Below are 7,119 nucleotides of genomic sequence, written 5' to 3'. Positions count from 1 at the left end.
ACTTTTTTATGGATGATGACACGTTGACAACTGGAAGCCTTCACATCTGAATTTTACCATCATGCTCTTTGATATTGGCAAGTGACGAAAAGCAAAACATTTGCTGCATTACCATAAACCCTGTTAATTATATCTCTGATTGCATTATTAATTATAAACTATACATTGAAGTAATTTCACCCTAAGAAACGGTATGTGTATATTAATGCAGAGAGACGAAGCTGATCTAGATGTGTGAAATGTTGAGGTTTCGGTCTGCACTTGCTGACCTTAGTGCATGAAAAAACTTTACCTCATCCTGTTGTTTGTTTTTCTCTAAAGGTTTCATATAGCAGGTACTGTACATAATTCTCTTTTCTATGTCTCACGAAAGGTTAAGAGATCCAGTAAAAATAACACTGGTCAAATTGTATAAACCACATCATATTCTTTAGAAGAACTGAAACATCAAGGAGATGAATGAAAAAGTGCCTATTTTTAAAAAAATACATATTTCCACATAAGGGAGCTATTACTACTACTTAAAGTATTAAGTTAAAGAATAAACTTAATGTTATTATGACTACTCATGGGTATTTACTAGAAAACATACATACACATTTAAACAAAGAGAACAACAGGTAACATTATTTAACCAAATGAATATATAACTAATTTATTTTATTTATTAAGTAATAAACAATAACATTACATAATTAAACAAATTGAAATTGAAATCATGAATTAAAAATGCATCATTCATGTACCCACAGACGCAGCAAAGATATCTGACCACAGTAACCTTTAAAGTAAAGTAAAACTGCAGGGCGCCACCAAGTGGATGATAATTTAAATGTGCAGGCATGAGCTTGGTTAAAAGTTCACTTATTCTTGCTGCATATTAGCTTTTAAATGTACAAATGAAAAGAGTACATTTTCAATCCATGACAATGTACAGTTATAAAAGGACATATTTCTAACAACAGTTAAATCTAAAAATAAAATAGTTATTGTCCATCCCTGACTTTGTTTACCATAAAATACACCATCAGCGTTTGGGCTGTACTAGGAAAAAGAAAGAATCCAATTTACAGACTGTCGATTTTCCCACTTTTGATCAAATTCAATTTTCAGATATGATCACTCAACCACAGCAAGTGATAAACTGAACCTCTGCAGCAAAACACAGCAGTAAGTGAGCAGTCTGTCCTCAAAACGCTGGACCAACATTAGATATTTTATTCCTTTTCACATCATGTTATTGTTACTGTTGTAAGCAGGTTAATGGACCTTTACAGCTCAACTGTCAGCAAAATGAAGGAAAAATATATCAATGAATTCAAAAATATAATGCCGCAGCAGTTCTGCAGTTTGTGCTGAGACCAATAGGGGGTTAATTCCTAAATTTACATCATGTAAATCTTTCATATGATCTCGTATGGAACTGCACAGGAGGGATTTGTACTAAGAGAAAACGCACTAAGAAATTTGAAGAGCATTTGTAAAACTGCAAAAACTGCCCTACACGTGCAGTTTTTCATGTTGTCATTGGTGCTTCACTTGTTTTGTTGATGATGGACTTCTCCTTATGGACCTGGAACAAAAACAAATCATAGTAAAAAAGGGGTCATCCCTATGTTCCCTGGGTCCTATGTTCCCTGCTAAGCTTAGGGTTCCCCAGTCCCATACAAAGCGGGGAACATAGAACCCGGGGAACATAGGTACGCTCCCGTAAAAAAGCTGCAGCATGGTCAGCATGACTGGACACAACTTAATTCAAATCAAAATTAATGTAGAAATACAAGAATGGCAATGATACAAGACATACACAAAGATTAGGATATGGTCAAAAGAGCAGGGGCATCTATCAGTCTACACACAAGGTAAACTGACCATTTCTTCTAGAAAAAAAAACAAAGTGATAGTCGCTCTTAAGCCTGCTTTATACTTCTGTGCTGAATTGAGGGGTCACGGAGTTGGTAATGCGTATAGCCTTGTACCGTGCGCTGTAGCCAAGCCAGTATTCTGACATGCACCTCCCTAGAAATGTAACTACACGTTGCAGCAATGCAACTGTGGTTGTTGTTGGTCTGCTTGGCGTTTGTGTTGTCTGGGACTGGGACACGACTGATTCTAAACCCAGATTAGTCAATTATCCCTCTTCAAACATACACACATTCTGTCCTCACACACAAGCAGACAAACAGGCACACATAGGAATTAATTTTTTGAGGTGGCACAAATAACCAGTGAACTGAACTGCATACTTACCTAGAGTTACCTCATGTGTAGCTATCTAAAAGGGCTTGAATGAAATGTTTTCAATTTCATTCAATTTGTTAGAAAAATGGTTCTATTATATGAAACGTTTATACTGTACCATTTCCAGTGTCTTCTGAACCCCTGATTGATTCGTAGATACAAACATCCCCTAACAGGTCAATGACCATCAAGACAAAGTCAAATTAGTCACTTCATCTCTATATCATTCATATCAAAGGGCAACATTTCAACCACTGGCTTGATTAAATGTATTAAACTTGCAGCAGAGGGTGTGCTGTTGGAGAGCAAGGTTAAAGGATTATCCATATATTTTTTTTAATGCCACGATTGTGGCATTAAAAGTCAGCAATGCTATTAGCAACAGTTGTGAAAGCTGACCTTCAAGAAGCGTGGAGTATACTTGCTGCTGAGCTTCAACCTGGTTGACCTGTTCATCCCGACAGGTGCTCTGAGACTGGGTACGTCTAAAATGAATGGGAATTGTAGTAAATTTAACAAGAAACATTAAAGTATTGCTGTTATGCTAAAGATGAGAGAAGACAGCATTGAACAAACCTCTTACTGCAGGGTTCTGTGAAAAAACAAAAAAAAAACAAAGATTGTTATTGTTTATTGTTTAGTTTTTTGGAAAATGTCTCCCCAGTAACGTTACATTTTTGCACATTCTCACCCTTGGACGTTATGCAGCTATACAGCAAGATCAGGGAAATAATTAACAAAACTCCAGTCAGGAACCCAAGGAGCAGAAGCATAAGAATTGAAAGGCTTTCAGGCCTTTTGTTTGCTGCAGAGAGAAACCGTATTATTAAAACAGTATGTACTTGAAACATATCAACTACTGATTTTCCTGTTCCAAAAATCATGCATGTTACTGACTGCAGCAGAAGAAAGTGTGTTTATCTAATGCAAATTCTTTGAATGATGCTGTGGATCCTGTGCTTCTTAGTTTTTGCGTCAGAAAAGTTTGATTGTTGACGTATACAATGGAATCAGTAATTTACATTAAAACGCTGTGATTGTTGTTCCCTGTTTTTGGTACATCCGAAAAGGGAATATCGCACCGCTATATATGATATGATATGAAAACCCTGCAGAAATGTACGTACACAATACAGTGATGTTGACGGCGTTGCTGAAGTCTCCTGATCCAGACTCACACCAGTACACTGCATCAATATTTTGTAACAAGTTGATGTTGCATGTTGGTCCAGAACACTGTTTTTCTGTCTCTCTTCCATTAGACCTCATCACTCTCCAATGTGTGGAGTTCCCCTGACAGCTCAGTGAGACAGTAAAGTAGAAGTATTGCACTCTGTCAGGATTCACTGTGAGAGACGCTGCTGAGCTAAAATCTGAAAAATAAGATATAATGTTGAGTCAATCCAAGCAAAATGCATTACAATTTAGGACAACATAGTGGAAATTAACCTTTTACTTGTGTTGAATCCTTTTAATTGTTGAAATATTGGTCTATATATGAAGGTAATCGTACAAAATTTACAGACATTTTTGCATGTGACATCCTGCATGTAACTACTAAATAATAGTGTATTTTTGTTGAAATGTTACTATAGAAGAGGTGAAAGTTTCAATGAAATAACTTTAAGTTTGAATTTTATTGTTTTTAATAAAGTTGAAATATTTTAAAGATTCTCCTCAGATTTTGGTAAAACGTAAAACTGAATTAGCCACAGCTACATTTTTAAAGACACACCCTCAAACACTGCTAGAACCCTCACTCCCAGCATAATGTAAAATAAATGATTTGCCTCGTGGCTGTGTAGTGTGTAACGTGGAAGTTCAGAGGACAGGAGGAGAGTGACTGACCACTGGGGTTGGGTACCAAAGAGAGAGCGAGACTATGTTACCTCTGCGGCTTGTTCAAGTCACAGTGAGACAGGGCAGTGGCAAGCAAAAAGTGATTACACTTTTAAAAAACAACACTCGCTATATTTATAGTGGTGGTGTAACAGAATGTAGTTAACCGTGATATAGAATGGATACCCATATGGCATATGAACTCAATATTATTTTTAGGTTCTGAAACTTCTTGACAGTTTTTCTCGGAAAGCATGTGACATGAAGCGAAGTAGACATTTATAACCTGAAGTTAAATCGCCAACTATCACAGAAGGAAAATAATACGGAGATAAGAAGTGCGACAGTGTAGACTGTAAAATTGAAACCATCCTCTATGTATTGTTACAGCCCGGCTCATCAACAAAAACGGGAGACACATGGGTAAACTAAATAACAAAGAATTTATTACAACAAAATAATCAAAAACAAACACATGGATGGGAGGAATCTGTAGAGTCAGTAGTGGGGGGAGTGGATAAACCATACAGTACATATTCACATGTACTGTATGGATGTTTTGCTATAAAAACAAAGAAAAGCAAGCCAAAGAAACCAACGCAAAGGTGTATAGGGTGAGGAGAAAGGGCGTTTTCTGACTTTTGTGACTGGGTTGGCACAAGTGGGGCACTGATTTATGTAGGGGTGGCATTTAGTAAATGTCTTATCTTTCTATGGTCCCCAGTATGCAGATATATTCAAATACACTAGGCAAAAATAACATATTTATACCACAAGCAAAAAACTGCATGCTTTTATCCCAAAACTGCATGGGATTGGCATAAAGTGGGTATGTCTGCAAAGATGGGTACCCACAAAACCAATTTTAATTCAGATATCTTGAGGTCAGAGGTCAAGGGATCCCTTTAAGCATGCCAGTTTTCCCATTGCCAAAATTTTGCCTAACTTTGGAGCATTATTTGGCCCCCTTCCCGACTTGCTAGCATGACATGATTGGTACCAATGAATATGTTGTCATAGTCATAGTTTAATATGATACTACTATCTTGGCTCCAGCTTTAAAACGTATGTTGTCAGATGGAGTATGTGTTCATTTGATTGAGATTAATGAAGCTCTCTACCTTTGTTACAGGTGATGATGCAATCCTGGAAATTCCTGCATTCACTTTGTTTGAAGGAGACTCAGTGACTCTGAGCTGTAGGCGTCGTAGCACTCCAAGAAATGTAGAATGAAAAAGCTACCTTTTTCAAAGATGGATCACCTCTTCAAATGGACAGAAACCATTACTCTCACAACATAGGAGAAATAACCATTTATCCAGTGTCAGTTTCAGATAGGGGCACTTACAAGTGTCAGTTTGATGATGGGGCAGAATCTGAATCGAGACAAGTAGCTGTCACACTGTGGTGAAAAAATGTATGTTGTTTAAAATTCTGTACCAAGAATCCAAAAAATAGATCACAAAATAATGTAAGCTCAAACGTTCATTCATAACCTTTTCTGAGCTGCATTTCACTGTCTTCAGTCGGGAAAGAAAATGCTAGTATTCATGATACGTATTCATCACTCAAAAAAACACTAAGCAAGTGCTGAACAAGTGAATCTTCACCAATCACTAAACAGACTGAAGTCTTCAATTTCAAGGCAGTGTTGTTGTGTCTGCCACCACTAAAATGTAAACACATTTTAATGGCATATGCATTACAGTAATTTCCTTGTTTAATTGTTTTTCTAAACTAAACAGCACGTAGACGTCAGGTCACACTGACAGCAGATAAGACAATCATACCACTGGGGGGCAGTGTGACACTGACATGCTCTGTGGAGGATCCTGCTGGCCTCAAATATCAATGGTTCAGACAGTCAGACACTTCTGAAAAAACTTCTCTTCAGACTGAAAACCATGATGACTCACACACAGTTATCTCACTTGGAGGCAGATACACCTGCAGAGGATGGAGAAGGGAACCAGATGTCATCACACCTGAAAGTGATGCAGTCACCATTCAGGAAACTGGTGAGTTTATTCATTTGCTCTGGAATAAAAAACCTACATTCTTAATGTTCTTAAACAATGTCTAAGGTGTGGAAGAAAGCCATTGTTAGAAGAAAAAGAAGAACTCTAATGAATAAATGATGTTAGCTCATTACCACTTTTCTGAGAAAAGTTAGAAAAACATATTATATCTTATATTTTTTTATCCTCTTGTATTTATATACAGACACAATAGAGGATGTTGCTTGCTTAATGCTGGAATTAGATAATTACAATTCAAATTGCACAAACTTTAAATTTTAAGGTTAAATAAAAATGTGCTGACTTGTTCCTTTTATTGAAACCTTTTATCACTTTTTTACAAACCAGCTGGCATGATCATCTTAGACATTAGACAATAGACTTACAAAAAGTTCTTCCATATTGCTGGGGTCAAGTCTGTACTGAATGCATCATCACATTATTCACACTGTGTAACTAAAATGTTTTAGTGTCATGTTTTTATGTTTTTTTATTTATCTAAATAAAACAACAGGAAACATTTCCAGACAAGTCTTTTTGCAGTAAGCTCAGTAAGAGATAATTGTGTTTTTATAACTTTTACATTGTACTGTTGATTTATAATGATTTACAAGGAAGAACAGATCAGTTGTTGTCCAAGTGATTAATAATCACATTGAATCTGTGCTGAACTCACCAACAGGACACCTTTTTCACAGACTAGGGTCAGGGCCCTTTTCCACCTTTCAACCAAACTGTCCTCAGATATTCTGTGGTGTACTACATCAAATATATCTCTTTTATCCCTTCAGCAGCTGCTGCTATTAACACTGCTGGGCATCTTGGTCATTATGTAGTTTATTTTTATAAAAAGTGCACCAGTATAGTGGCTTTAACTGTTGAGTTGTTTGTATTATTTTTGGTGGAAAATAGACCAACATGCATTCACATATTTAATATAAAGATTACAGCAGAAAATGATTACATTTTATCTGTTTAGTTTTTAATCCTGTTTGTATTTTATGTCAACAGTTTCCAACAG

Source organism: Morone saxatilis, unplaced genomic scaffold (genome assembly GCF_004916995.1).
Source record: "Morone saxatilis isolate NCDOM2014 unplaced genomic scaffold, NCSU_SB_2.0 Contig4, whole genome shotgun sequence".
In the NCBI taxonomy this organism is placed as follows: domain Eukaryota; kingdom Metazoa; phylum Chordata; class Actinopteri; family Moronidae; genus Morone; species Morone saxatilis.
This window is presented reverse-complemented; position numbering follows the sequence as displayed.